This window comes from Dasypus novemcinctus, chromosome 16 (genome assembly GCF_030445035.2).
Source record: "Dasypus novemcinctus isolate mDasNov1 chromosome 16, mDasNov1.1.hap2, whole genome shotgun sequence".
In the NCBI taxonomy this organism is placed as follows: Eukaryota; Metazoa; Chordata; class Mammalia; order Cingulata; family Dasypodidae; genus Dasypus; species Dasypus novemcinctus.
Window position 1 is genome coordinate 46,053,117 of NC_080688.1, and position 15,209 is coordinate 46,068,325.

At 37.0% G+C, this 15,209-nt stretch overlaps 1 long non-coding RNA gene across 1 annotated transcript; it reads right to left on the minus strand.

Moving 5' to 3' along the window:
• Window positions 1–500: 500 nt before the first annotated feature.
• On the minus strand, window positions 501–12,095 carry LOC139436623 (uncharacterized). The gene is made up of 4 exons (XR_011645904.1): window positions 11,803–12,095; window positions 3,255–3,402; window positions 2,808–2,991; window positions 501–1,051 (listed from the first exon to the last, which is right to left on the minus strand). It is a non-coding gene; the product is annotated as an uncharacterized lncRNA (long non-coding RNA).
• Window positions 12,096–15,209: the final 3,114 nt, after the last annotated feature.

The window sequence follows — 15,209 nt, forward strand, 5'->3', positions numbered from 1 at the left end:
TAGATGTCAGAGATGCCCTTGGATGGAAAAGTGGATATGGAACTTGGAATTTATCTACTGAAGTTGTGCTGCACAGCATGGCTGATGCCCTCCACAATTTTCATCTGCTGCCAAGTGTGATCATTTCACAGCAGCACAAGGGTGAGACTGGCAGAATATTTAAAAACTCCCTATTCCAGATTGTAGGACAAAAACTGGTGTATGTAAAACCGGCATGACAAATGAAATGAAGGATGTGTGAAATGCTTGTTGTGATCTGTTTCATTGTTATCAGAGGATGAAAAAAGTTTTTGCCAGGATGTGTTTGTGTGTATGAGGGTGGGTGAGTCTCCTGGTTTTTGGCAGACCTAAAGACAAGTAATCATGCAACTAAAGAGGGAAAAACAAAAACCATCTTTCATTTCTTCCACCACCAGAAGTTAGTACAGGCAAAGATTTCTCCAGTCAGCAGTGAAACTTTTGCTCCAATCTGATTGTGAATTATTATGTATGAGAGCAAAGTTGAAAGAGTGGAAAAAAGTAAAATGACACAAAAACAAAACAAAGCACAGAAACAGATCAACCTGCTTGTTCATCCCTGAGAAATTTATTTCCTATTCAGGCTTGTCATTTCTCTTGCCAAGGATCTCCAGCTCCAGAAATTGTAAATTTGTTTATTGCTCTGGGGTTTAAAAATTGCTCCAATGAACATTATCTCAGAGAATGTCCCTCCAAATAAATTTTGTGAAGCCTTTAAATGATACCACAGTATTAATTAGACCCCTTATTTCCTGAAAATTGAAAATTTTGCCAGTTACTCAGGCAATCTCAAAGGAATATAAATATGTCCCAAATCAACATTAAATACTTGCATTCCAATCCCTAAACAAAGACATCAATTTTAAAATGTTTGCAAACTAATTCTTATTATAAATGGTTGAAGGAAGTAAAGATGCAGATGGATTGATTGACTCCCATTTTTTTCAATGTAGTAAAATAGTAGAAGCAGAAGTTTTCTCCTCAGTTTCTTCATATATAAAATATCCAGCTGGTTAGAATTTTCAGTGATTTGCTGTGTAAGACATTTTTTAAAAAGAAAGGTTTTTGTTTAACGTTGCTTTGTTTAAATATGTTATTGGTTAGATTTTTAAGAATGCTTTTATCAGCTTAATTCATTATTGTCCCAAATTGGAAATATTGCTGTCCATATAATGTCCATCAACAGATGAAAGGATTAACAAAGAACAATACATCCAAACAATTACGTAGCAATTAAAAGGAACAAACTACCAACACACACAACATGCGTGAATTTCAAATGCTTTATGCTAAGTGAAGGAGAGGGATTGGAAGGAATAAAGGTATAGCAACTTTTTGTGTCATTTAAAAGGGAAGTGAAGATATTGTAACTATGAATATTAAGTTGTTTTTTAAAATTTTTTTAAAATTGAAATATATCACTTATACATAAACATACATAACAATAAGTGTATAATAGTTGTAAACTTACAAAACAAACATATATAACATCAAACAAACCTATCATCTCACCCTACCACCAATATCTTGCATTGTTTTTAAATCTTTTTAACTAATGATTAAAGAGCATTGTCAAAATATTACTACTAACAAACTAGTTAGTTAGGGGAAAATACTGGAATATTAAGTTTGAAGAGTAACCACTAAAATAGTGGAATTGGTACATAACCTCTAAATTAACAGAAAAATAATGGAATGAGGAAAAACTAGTGAAAGAGGGGAAGGAACCTTGGTCTTAATAAAGGAAGGTATTTGATAAGGTTTTGCACTTATTTGTGACTAAAAGTCTTAATAAATAAGAAATAAATGGAGTGAAATTTGAATAAAGTATCTGCCACTAGTATCGTACCCATTTTAATTTTCTGGTCTCAATAAATAAAACATTATAGTTATGTAATATTAGGGGATGTTTGACAAAAGTTAAAAAGTATCCTCTGTAATTTATTTCAAAATAAAAAATTTTCATTAAAGGAATAAAAGGCAACTTTAATTGATACTCTATTCCAAACACCTACTGCAAACATTCTACTTAATCAAGAAATTGTAAGTGCATTCCATCTTCTGTAATATGAAAAAAAGGATAAGCAATGACCACCATCATGAACTACTTCACACCATAATAAAAGAAAAAAAAAAAAAAAGCAGGAGTAAGAGTTGCAAAAGGAGATAAAGTTGCCAGTATGTGGAGAAAGAATTATCATTACCTGGAAAGAAAACCAAAAGGATCAAATGACAAAATAACATAGAATAGCAAAGTTCCCAGGTATGGAATTACTTACCAAAAATCATTAGCATATTTCTCCACCACCAATAACTACGCAGTGATGTAATCAAACATTAGATGACATTCACATCAGTAAAAATTTTTATAAAGTATTTTTAAATTAACCAAGAATAATTAAGCCCTTTTTGAAGAAAAGTTGACAATTCTTATAAAAAATGGACAAATTAGCTGAGCTGTAGGAGGATAGCTCAAGCCTTTGAATAGTAAGATATACTATAAGATATCAATGCCACATAAATCTATAATTCCCCTAATTCAAATTAAATTTCAGTTGATGTTATTAAACAATTTGATATAGTCATTATAAAATGTATATGGTAGAATAAAATTTAAGGACAGGGAAGTTAAAAAAGAGAGAAAGAGTAATTGGGGGGAAAGCTTTCCCTATTAGCTAATAAGACATTTAAATTCATAATAACAATAACAGTGGTTTATTACTGGGGGAAAAAAAGGGTGGGAAGTGGCAAATAAAACAATAAATAGAACACAGAGCTCAGAAACGGACCTGTCGCAGTGTTGCCAGCAGTTGGTGAGATGGCTTCATCACGTGGGTACAACATGGGTGGCGATGCCTAGATCATTTCGGGGGTGGGAAGTTATTTCAAGGGTGTTTAACATTGTAGGAAAAATTCTTAAAATCCATGTTTTCTTATTTTAAATGTACAGTGTTCCGCCACTGAATATGAAACCTAAAAAATGTAGAATAGCAGTATTCTAAAGGTTAGAAAGAGGGACAACAGGGAGAGTTACATCCACACTGCTAGTGACACTGAGGACAGATGCTGATAAGCAAGAATGTGCCAGGGTCTGTGGGCCCTGCAAAGTCCACAAAAGAGACTTCTCTAATGTTAATTGTTAACCAATGGTAACTAGGCATTTACTTAACAACTACCTTATCAATTACAGGGCTTATTAGTTAAACCAGACTCAGGTTGAAACATTTTTGGCTTACCCTGATTTGTTTTAGGTGTTCTATGTTTGTAAACAATCATCTGTAATGTCTGTATATTTGTACTGCAGCTCTGCAGCAGCCTTGTATTTGAATCCATGTGATGTTTAGAAGACTGAGAGTTCAGTTACTTGACATTTTCTTCCTCTATCTGTGAAATATATATTGTCATATCAGTTCTTGCCAGGAATTTCTCAACAAAATGGAATTTTTTTTCAGTATTTCAAAAAATATTGATATGCCTAGCCTGATAAACAACAACAACAAAAAACACAAAACAAACAAAGAAATGGGCCTGTAAATATTATGCAGTACAGCTGGTACCACAAATGATGGGAAAAGGAAGCATTGTCCAGGAAATGGTTTTGGGAAAATGACTATTTAAAAAAAAAACAACCAAAAACCCACAACTGTTTCCTACATGGCACTTTGTGTTTCATTAAAAGTAAGGATTTCTATTCCACAAAGTTCCTATAGAACAAGTGAATGGAGAAAGATATTTGAAATTTTAAAAAATTTCTCTGATGATGGAAATGTGTCTGTTGAGTACTTCAAACATGACTAGTGCAACTGAGGATCTACATTTTAAATTTAACTTTAAATTAAATTTAAAATTAAAAAGTCATATGTGGCTAGTCATAGCACAGAACTGCTATATAAGAGGAATTCCTGAAAATCAATAAGATTTTTTTTAAAAATTTAAATAGAAAAAAGGGCAGAGGATGTGAACAAACAGTACAGAGAATAATACAACCTCAATATATCAAGTGTACAAAGTGTCTTTTAAAAAATTATGAGTAATCAGTAAATGCCAACTCAGATCAAACTGAAGTTTTGGAAAAAAAATCATAAAACTGGACAACATCAAGAGTAGATGGAGATGGAGGAAACTCCATTCATGGCTGATGAAAATGTAGGCTTGCATTCTTTCTGTGAAATGATCCAGAAGAATCTAGACAAATTCAGTTTATGTACACTTTATGCCCAAGTGCTGTGTTAAGTCAGCAATCAGTTGCCTTGAAAGGAATGCAACACAGAACTTTATGAAATAAAGGACAGAGAGAGACACAAGAGGAGATAAGGATGGGACCAGGGACTCACAGCTTCTGGAACTGAGAGCCTCCTCCCTAGTTTCCACATCATATTTATTTAGAAACTAATAAGCAGCTGTTTGCTATCGGAACTGCAACATCATCTACAATAACAGGAAACAACTGCAACATCTACAATAAGGCAACTTCTACAATAGAACAGGTGCAACATTTTACTATAATAAGGTACAGGTTATACAAAGTTCAAATGCTTCCTCACATAAACATTTTTTTCATGCTGACCAGACCGTGTTTCATCTACTCAAGGCCCGGTGTCCCTAAACCCACTCTTTTGTCTGGATTATAGAAGTGTTTTCACTTAAAATGATGTTCCTACAACATTTCCTTCTTTTTGTTTTTACAAAACAGTGATTTTAGATTTGGTGATTTCTTGCTGCTTGAAGGGCAAAGAAAGATTATGAGTACTCCAACAACATTATAAATTTCATTAACATGTGAAAACATTGCACTTTATCAATTACAGTAGATAATACAGTTTTGTTTTTCCCAACTAAACATCATTTAAGAATTTGATAGAGTAGCAGGGACCTTACAGCTTGTTCTAATTGTTTGCCTATTCCAGGCCCTTAAGATACCTTGCTCTGATGTTTCTTTTAATTTTGTAACAATAAATTTACTTGTTGACATAATGTGGTCAGTAGGTTCACTGTCACAGGTTTCTTCTATGCAGCTAAATTCATTGGATCAGGTCAGGGCAGAAAGCCTTGAAGAACTGCAAAAGTCCTTTGTTGACCTTTTCACACAGTTTTTGTACTTCTTGTGTTCATTCAAGCTTGCTTTCCTTTTACAAAACACATCTCACTGAATGCTACCACAATACTTTTACAACTTGCTATATGCGTACTATTCTGTCCCACATATTTCCATCTTTTATTTTATAAAACTAACCATTTTAAGACAAAATACACCTTAAATTTCAGCTAGCATTCCCACAAACCTTTTTACCTATTCCAATACTCGTTTAACTTTTACACCATTCATTTTCTCCTATTAAGAAAATAAATTATTCACTTCAAATTAAGAACTATTCTTTATAAAGAGACTTATAGTAATTCTATTAATCAAGACTGACAATTATAGAGATCTCACTAACCTTTTAAATTTGGGTAATAATGTAAGTGCTTATTTATTTATTTATTGCCATTTACATAGTACTCTTTCAGAACCTTTTATTTTATCAAATTATATCACCATCTGGAGGTAACAAAATACACACTGACAATGAACAATCAAAAACCATTACAACACACAGTGAAACAATTACAACACACACACTGACATTGAACAGACAAACACAAAAGCAGTTCCAAATCTACTATCCTAGAATTAATTTCTTCATTGATTTTAATTTGACTTCCCCAAGCCATACTTGCTTTTCGATGCTGTTCTTGAACAAATTCTGTAGTTTAGATACTCTGATGTAAAGCCACTCTAGAAACTGCAGCTACTGTAATAAGGGCAATAATGCCTGTAATGGCTGCCATTAATACTCCTATAAACATTTTGTGCACTTAAACACCTTTTGTAAGAATAATAGTAAAGCATGCATATCAAGCGAAAACTCAATCTTGATATAAGATGTGGAGAAATAACTGGCAATTTCTCCTTTTCCAGCTGTTATTCAGCTTCTTGACTCAGATGTTTCATTCAACCCCAGGTGGGAGGTGAAGTTGCTCTAGTCTTCGGAGTGAGACCCAGCCGTGTAGTTTCCAGCATCAATCTCTCCATCTGCATGACCGGAGGTCCTGGGTTCCACAGGAACTTCCGAGGTCTTTCGCGTTCATGATGTGGTTTCATTTGGTGAGCTGGCACCCACACAGGACTTGCTTGGTCTCCTGGGGAAATACAAGCAAACCCTCTCCCCCAAGTTAACAGCATCCCTGTCGACCATTCATTGGTCAGTGGATCATTCCACCAAATTAAAGGTTTTTCAGACAGAGTTTGGGTTTGAGTTTTAGAATTAGTCAGAGATGCCTTTCAGCTACTGTCCCTTCCAGGGTTGTTCCACAGTTAAGAAAATTAAGAGTGAATAATGCTTTGTGTAACTGCACCTGTGGTGTGTCCCTGTCTCCCCCTTTTTGTTTTTATAGCATGAGTTTAAGGGTTTGATTTGATCGCTTGACAATAGCTTGCCCTTGGGAGTTATAAGGACATTCTGTAGTGTGTGAAATATTCCAAGTATCTAGAAACCTTTTAAGGGCGACACTGGTATAAGCAGGAGCATTGTCTGTTTTTAGTCCCTGGAAGCAAGATAACAGGTTCAGCAGTAGGGATATCTACCGTTGCACTTCCTACTCGGGTGGGAGATAAATCCAGGACATTGCGGAGTGTTGGGGAGTGCTGCAGTTGCTCCACTGAGCTGGGAAAACCCCCTTTTGGAGCAGGGTTGGGAGCAGGCCCCGTTGGAAGTTTCCCCACAAAGGGGTGCCATTCTTATGGTATTTAGACCAACATAGGTTAGACCAATGATATCCTTTACCACAGGAGGGACACAGCTCAGGTCGTTTCCAGCTGAAATATTCTGTCTTAATGGTGTTGTTTTTTCCTTCAGACCTTTTCCAACAATCTTTTTTCATATGACCAGTTTTTCCACAATTAAAACATTTTCCAGAAAACCTCTTATTGATTTTCATCCCTGCCATAACCAGAGCCATCACTGTAGCATGTTGACCCTCCATCCCTCCATCCTGGCATGATTTAATATAGCCAGTCAAATCCACTTTACCTTTCATAATCCCTATAGCTTTCTGACAATCCTGATTAGCATTTTCATAAGCCATTAGCTATGAAATATTATCTGCAGCCTCTAAGTTATTGACCTGTCTTTTGATAGCCTCTTGTAACCAAGCAATAAAGACAGGGTAGGGTTCTTTAGGTCCCTGTAATATTTTTTTGGAATGACACTGGAGGCTGGCCTTTAGCCTCAATCTTTTCCCAGGCTCTTAAGCAACAGCGCTGAACCTGTGCGATGGCTTGATCATTCATCACTAATTGCTGATCTACTCCCACCCAGTTCCTCACCCTCACTAACTGATTCAAGGAAATGGGGACATTATGGGCTCTATTATGAGCAGCCTGAGTCTCGGCATGATCCGTCCACCAGGTTTTGAATTGTAAAAACTCTCCAGGCCCTACGGTGATGCGAGCTAACGCAGACCAGTCAGCTGGGATCAGCCTAGAGCCTTCCACAAGCCCCTGCACTGCACCACAGGTAAAAGGAGGATTTAGACCATACTGTTGCACTGCTGCTTTTAACTCTTTCAATATTTTAAATGGGAAAGTTTCATGGATGAACTCATAAACTCCATCAGGTTTTGAGAATCTACTCCAGGAGCTATTCCTTCTGGTATGTTAACTGGAAAGGCCATTTGAAATGCCTCCAAATCACCCTCCCATCTAGCCTGTGAGACACCCTGTTGTAGAGAGGACAACTTTGACTGAGCATCTCCAGATATGGCAGGGGAAGGGGAGGGGCAGAGAGAGTCTGTGGAAGGGAAACTGATTTTCTAAAGCCAGTTAATAAAGGGACTGAAGGAAAGACAAAGGGAGGAATTTCCTCACATTCTCTATCTTCATCCCCTTCTATTTGCAAGGGTTCTAAAACATTTAATAATCAAAGTGGGCCAAATAGTGAAACAGGCGGAACACATCATACAGATAATTTTTCTCTTTTCCCACTTTTTCCCAGTCTCCTACTTCTAAACTTCCTATTGCTAGGAACCATGAACAATGTTGTTCTATAACCTGTAAGAGTTCCAAGATACAAGGCTCAGTGACCTTAGCTCCTTTTGCTTTGAGAAGTTGTTTCAAGAGACATACATACATGTAATAATTTATTGAACTGTCTCTGTTTCCCATCGTAACCCTGCAAAAACACCCAAGAGTGTCCTTACTTACCAAGGACTTGGAAGGTTTTCTATACCACTCATAGCTTTACACCATTACATCATCTTTTAGTTTTGCTCCAAGAGAGACTTCTTCCCTTCAGGCCCCATGTTGGGCACCAGTTGCTGTGCTAAGTCAGCAAACAGTTGCCTTGAAGGGAATGCAACACAGAACTTTATGAAATAAAGGACAGAGAGAGAGACACAAGAGAGGAGATAAAGATGGGACCAGGGACTCACAGCTTCTGGAACTGAGAGCCTCCTCCCTAGTTTCCACATTGTATTTATTTAGAAACTAACAAGCAACTATTTGCTATCAGAACTGCAACATCATCGACAATAACAGGAAACAACTGCAACATCTACAATAGAACAGGTACAATATTTTACTATTATAAGGTACAGGTTATACAAATTCAAATGCTTCCTCACACATTTTTTTGTGCTGACCAGACAGTGTTCCATCTAGTCAAGGTCCGGTATTCCTAAGCCTGCACTTTTGTCTGCATTATAGAAGTGTTTTCACTTAAAACCATGTTCCTACAACACCCAAGAAACTCTGTTCTTCAGGGAATATCTCAAGGGAATACTCAAATGGGCCCATGTAAGGATGTGTACAAAGATGTCCCCTGCAATGTTGTTTATAGTAGCAGGATGTTGAAGGCAATTGGAGGATCTATTCCAGCCATTATGTCCTGCAAGGAGCTGATCTTACACCTCCTACTTAGAGGTGGTAAAAATCTGTGACCCATTTTCACTGGGCAAGACTGAGGAGCTGAACTTCCACCCTACCCTTCTAAGAAGAAAGCATGAGTCAGGACTCCACTTTTGCCAAGGTGGTGCTGGGGGAGCTGAAGGGGAAGCTGAGCCCATGGGGAAACTGAACATACACCCAGCCCTTTTGCTATACCTCAATGGGGTGACTGCCTGCTAAGAAAGAAGAATAAAAAGAATAAGGAGTCACATAATATAATATCCAAATTGCCCAAGATGTAATGTTCTCATACCAAGAACCAGGAAAATCACGTGAATGAGAAAAGAAAATAAACAGAGGCCAAAATCAGAACAAATCTGATGATGGCATTATCTGACAAAGATTTTAAAGCAGCCATCAGTAAGCAATTAGAATTCTCCAGACACAGAGAAAATGGAGGAGAATCTAATCTAGTTGTCAGCTGATAAGTCATTAAAAGTGATTTTTGATTATAGATAATTATATGATTTTTGGCACAATATTGATTGCAGTTCAAATAACTTTTAAATTTCCATAACAAAAATCCTTCCTTTCCCATATATTTGTTTATATGAACAAATTTTTCTCAAAAGTTACATATTTAAAAAGAAATAGCAGGGTTAGAATTGATACTAAACCATTTCTCATTCATGCACTGAGTGTATATATACTAAAATAATCAAAATAATTGGGAGAAAACAAAACTTCTAACATCTTTTTTAGGAGAGTCAATACTAGTATTATTGAATTTAATAATTTATCAAACTTGGTAATATCAGGAATATATGAAGTATACTAATAATTATTGTAATGAAAACTCAATCCAAAATAACATTTACCACATAGACAAATAAATAACTTCAATGCTTAAACATATTGTTACAAAGTATGATAGAGCACAAAAATAAAATATTTTCAGGCATAGAATATACTAGTATAAAGTCATGGGAGAATATGAGTTTAAAAGGACTATGATTTATAAATTTTGTTGTTAAAGATTAGATCTCTTTATTTTTCTTTTCTTAAATGGATACTATTGTCTACCACATTTCTTTGCTGTATGGATTCCACTGGACACTTTTTTTTAAGAGGTACCAGGGATTGAACCTGGGACTTTGTACATGGAAGGAGATGCTCAAACTATTGAGCTACATCCACTCCCTGGACACATTTAAAAAGTAAGCTTAAAAATTTTTATTTCAAAATTTCAATTTTTATAATATTCTTTCAATGACATTATTTGCAACTCTTTAAATAACTTTAAGGAACATTCTAGGAAATCAAGTATTTAAAACATGAGTTGATAGCTTCCCAAACAAATTTAAGGAAGTGTAAGGATTGTTTAATGGCCATTCCATGAGTAAAAATAAATATTTGGCAACTTCTTTCCATGGTAAACATGGGCCTAAAAATGGAATATTTTGTGTAAATCTACTTCATGGAAGAAAGGAGGGAGCCAGGGAGATGGAAACAAGGAAGAAAGAGAAAAGTGGAAGGTGATGTAGATTGAAATTTTTAAAAAGATTTATTTATTTATTTATTTCTCTTCCCCACCCTGCCCCACCCCAGGTGTCTGTTCTCTGTGTCTATTTGCTGTGTGTTCTTCTTTGTCCACTTCTGTTGTCAGTGGCACGGGAATCTGTGTTTCTTTTTGTTCATCATCTTGTTGTGTCAGCTCTCCGTGTGTGCAGCGCCATTCTTGGGCAGGCTGAATTTTGTTTCGTGCTTGGTGACTCTCCTTATGGGGCACACTACTTGCTCATGGGGCTCCCCTATGCAGGGGACACCCCTGTGTGGCAGGGAACTCCTTGCAGTGCATCAGCACTGCACATGGACCAGCTGCACATGGGTCAAGGAGGCCTGGGGTTTGAACTGTGTACCTCCCATGTGGTAGACAGGCGCCCTAACCACTGGACCAAGTCCGCTTTCTTGGATTGAATTTTGTACCCGGTTTGGACATTTTCTTGGTCTTGGTTCACATTCTGGTAGGTGTGGACCCATTGCAGATAAGATCACTTCAAGATGTTACTTTAGTTAAGGCATGGCCCACTAAATCAGACAGAGAAAGAAGCCACAGGAGCAGCCAGACTGGAAATCAATGGAACATGAAAGAGAAAGAGATCACACGGCCTTGTGATGGAAAAGCCAAGGAACCCCCAAAATTGTTGATCAGCCAGAAGATAATGCTGGAGGAAGTAATAAATAAATGATAGTGCACAACTGTGGCAACCTAAAGAGAACACTGTAATTTTAAATGTTCACAAATATTTCAAAAGCTTTAAAACAGTGTGTAGTGAAAAGAAATTACATCACTATTCTCCCCTTTTTTATTTCTACCTTAGGGTAGAAATCTGCCACCCCAAGTCCTTTATCAAGCTACAGATTCTGCACCAATACTTTGATATCACTAGTATTTGGTGAACTCAACAGTCTTCATAATGTTCTGTTCATATATCAGCAATATAGTAACATGTTTTAATATACTCCTTTAATAGAAAAGAAAAAATATACTTTTAATATACTCCTTTAATAGAAAAGAAAAAAACAATGACCTTTTGTTGATAAGGTAATTTATAAAACTCAACTTTAAGTTCAGATTTCCTATTTCTGCATTATTGTTTTAATGATTCAATAAACAAATTCTGTGAAAATGAATAGTACAAAATACCAAGAGGCAGAAACTCTAAATGCTATGCAAAGGCAGTTTTATTCAATCAGATGATTTTGTGGTTATATCAAATGATTGTAACAACTGAGAAGTCACAAAAGAAAGTAATCAATTAAAGACATAGGAAAAAATCAAAGTATGCACAACCACTCACCAAAGTGGGGGAAAACTCAACATCTGAACTCTCACGTGTTTGGGGAGCACCTTTGCAGCTGATTAGAGTCCTGATTGGAAAAACGGGTCCTCGGCAGTGTGTCCCCTCCTGGGTGAGGCTCTGACTGGCAGCTTAGGGGCTACTCCTTTTAAGGGGTTCCAAACCTCACAACTCCAATGAGTCTTGCAACTTGTGAGTAATGACCTAATTGAAAGTAACGGAATCGATCCTGCGTGGGGTGGGCAGCCCTCCACAGCAGAGACAGTGTGTTTCGAGGGGTCTTTATTCTATTCTGTTCATGGAACACTGAATAGAAACATAAAGGTTTCGCCTTTTAGTTTTACAGGGGATAAAACAGGATGTGTAAATATCACATTTGGTAGTTTGTTCTTTGTAAATATTTGTTTTTGGGTAATGGATAAAGGAGTTGCCCACATAGCAGTGTTATAACATTCCAAAGGACAAGTTAATCAGTCACGATTCTAGGCTAAACAGCAGAGATTATTGATTAGAAAGTCAATGAATTCACAATTCTTAATAATAATTTTCTTGTATTACATCAGTGTATAATGAAACTCGTTTAATGTTCATTATGTTTAGGTGTTTTGTTTTTCTGGAGTTTATTTAATATTAAACTATTTTAAAAAGACTAGTTTATAAGTTTTATATGTGAAATAACCTTTTGAACTTCTGGCTAGGGAATATATTTGTTCATAAATTTATTTTAAAAAATCAGGAAAACATGTCAAAATCATTTTTGACATGATTTTGGCATAATGTCAATTTTTGTGAGCACATACATATTGTTAAAAGAATGAATGCATACAATTAATTCTTCTTGAGATATAAATGATAGCACAACTAATCTATAATTGACTTTAGTCCATCCATGCTTCAATAAAAAGTGTTGAACAAGTGAGATATGAAATACAAATAAATAAATCACATCATTAAAAAGTGTTGGAAACCAGTGGAAAAAAGAAAAATCTCAAGAAAATCTGGGGAAAGAAGGCATGTTACGTAGGGAGGAACAAATTGCTACAGGCTTTTCTTTTAAAATTTTACAAGCTAAAAAGATTATGGAGTGTAAGTGTTAAAAATCTAAAAAGTTGCTACTATATCAACCTATAATCCTATAGTCAGTGAAAGTATTTAAAAAATGAAAGTGAAATAAAGGTTTTTGTTTCAGACAAATAATCTAAAATATATCATTGCCAGCACACTTTCAATATAACACCCACAACATATAAGAAAATGAACAAAATATTTTTTTAAAACTGTGGGAAGCTGCCTCTGGCACTGGTGTTATATTGGCAATCTTGTTGCTAAGTGCTATTTTTAGATACTAACCCTGTTAAGTTTCCGTTTCCCCACCCTCGCTGTAGTAATTAAGTTTCTATCCTCATGCCACTCAGACGGTTGTTTTGAAATGTCTGCGAAAAGACTTTGTGATGTGGACCAATCAGATTTGTGGCATGAAACCTCATTCATCCCTGGCTATAAATACCCCTGATTGACCTCAATAAATGAGACTTGATCAGAATCCTGTCTTGTCTCCATTCTTTGTGTCTCTTGTCCCTTTCATTCCCGCTCCCTCCTTCAGGTCTTGGTTCGACTGATCCGTGGGTCGGGTCTAGTGGTGCCTGAACAGGGACCGGAGTATGAGGGATCAAGTGAGGAATGCCGATCGAGGAGCCGGCCAGGACACAAGAATCGGAGGACGCCGCGAGGGAACCTGCCTCTCGGTTGGAGCCTCGATAAGTGATCGGCGATCATGGGGCAAGAAATGAGCCAGCATGAGACATTTGTAGAGGGTCTCCAAGAGGCATTAAAGACACGAGGAGTAAAGGTGAAAGTAAAACAGTTATTGAGGTTTTTTGAGTTTTTGAAGGAAGTATGTTCATGGTTTCCTCAAGAAGGAACTATTGATGAGAGAAGATGGAAAAGAGTAGGGGATGCATTACAGGACTTTTATAAAACTTTTGGCCCTGAAAGAATCCCAGTAACTGCATTTTCATATTGGAATCTCATTAATGATATTTTAAGTATTTGCCATAGGGACGGGGTGGTGGCAAATGTTATTAAGAAGGGTGAGGAAATTTTACAAGAAGGGAGGGGCTGGAGGCTCTAGCCACCAACCCTAAGAAATCAGCAGACTGCTCAAAGTCCAAACCGCCTGGCGCATCCGGAGTGTCCGGTTTGGAGGAGGACTTGATCTCACTAGATAGCGAGGAGGACAGGAAGCCTACCGCCAGGTCAAAGCAGCCGTTAACCAATGCAAACAAAAGATCCTGTAAGGAGGATAAAAATAAAGGAAAAACTAAAGCCACATCTAGTAGGAACCTGTACCCTGACCCCAGAAAATTAAAAGTGGAAACTGATAATGAATCTTCTAGTATAGAATCAGGTAAATCTAAGGAGGAGACGGTAAAGTCTCAACCTCCGCCATATGTTCCCTATCCCGCAGCCCCACCTATAGTTATGCCAGTAGTTGACCCAAGGAAGGAGTTATTAGGAAAAAATAGAGAAACTAAAAGAACAAATCCAGTTAGAAAAACAACATCAGGAGCTTATATCTCAGCTAGAAAGGTTAAAGCCCAGAAAAACTGGCAACGCTAATAAAACTCCCGCGCCCTCTGTTAGACCACTTAGACGAGGAGCAATTTTAAAAAATACTCCAGCTTCTAACACTCTAGTTGATCTAGGAGAGCCAGAAGCATTTCCTGTAACAGAAACCAAAGACAATCAGAATCAAACTTGGAGGCATCACCATGGTTTTGACTTTAAGGTTATCAAAGAAATGAAAACTGCTGTTGTGCAATATGGAGCTACTGCTCCTTATACCATGGCCATCCTCGAGGCTATAGCAGAAAATTGGCTCACTCCTACCAATTGGCATACTATTGCCCACGCTACTTTGTCCGGAGGAGATTATTTGTTATGGAAATCAGAATATGTTGAGCTTTGCAAAGACACGGCCAGGTGCAATGTGCAGGCAGGCAATGGGTGGAAATTTGACATGCTTGTAGGTGAAGAGAAGTATACCACTAATGAAGATCAAATGCAGTATGATGCTGGCTTATTTGCGCAAATTCAAACTGCAGGTACTAGAGCCTGGAGAAAATTGCCTGCCAAAGGGGACCTTAGTTCCTCTCTTACTAGCATAAAACAAGGACCGGATGAACCTTTTGCAGACTTTGTGCATTGGCTCATAACCGCCGTGGGAGGATATTTGGGAATGCAGAAGCGGGCACTGAATTTGTAAAACAATTAGCTTATGAAAAAGCAAATGCCGCTTGCCAAGCTGCAATCCGTCCATACAGAAAAAAAGACGGATTTGTCTGGCTACATTAGATTTTGTTCAGACATAGGAGCTGCATATCAATAAGGTTTAGCTATGGTGGCTG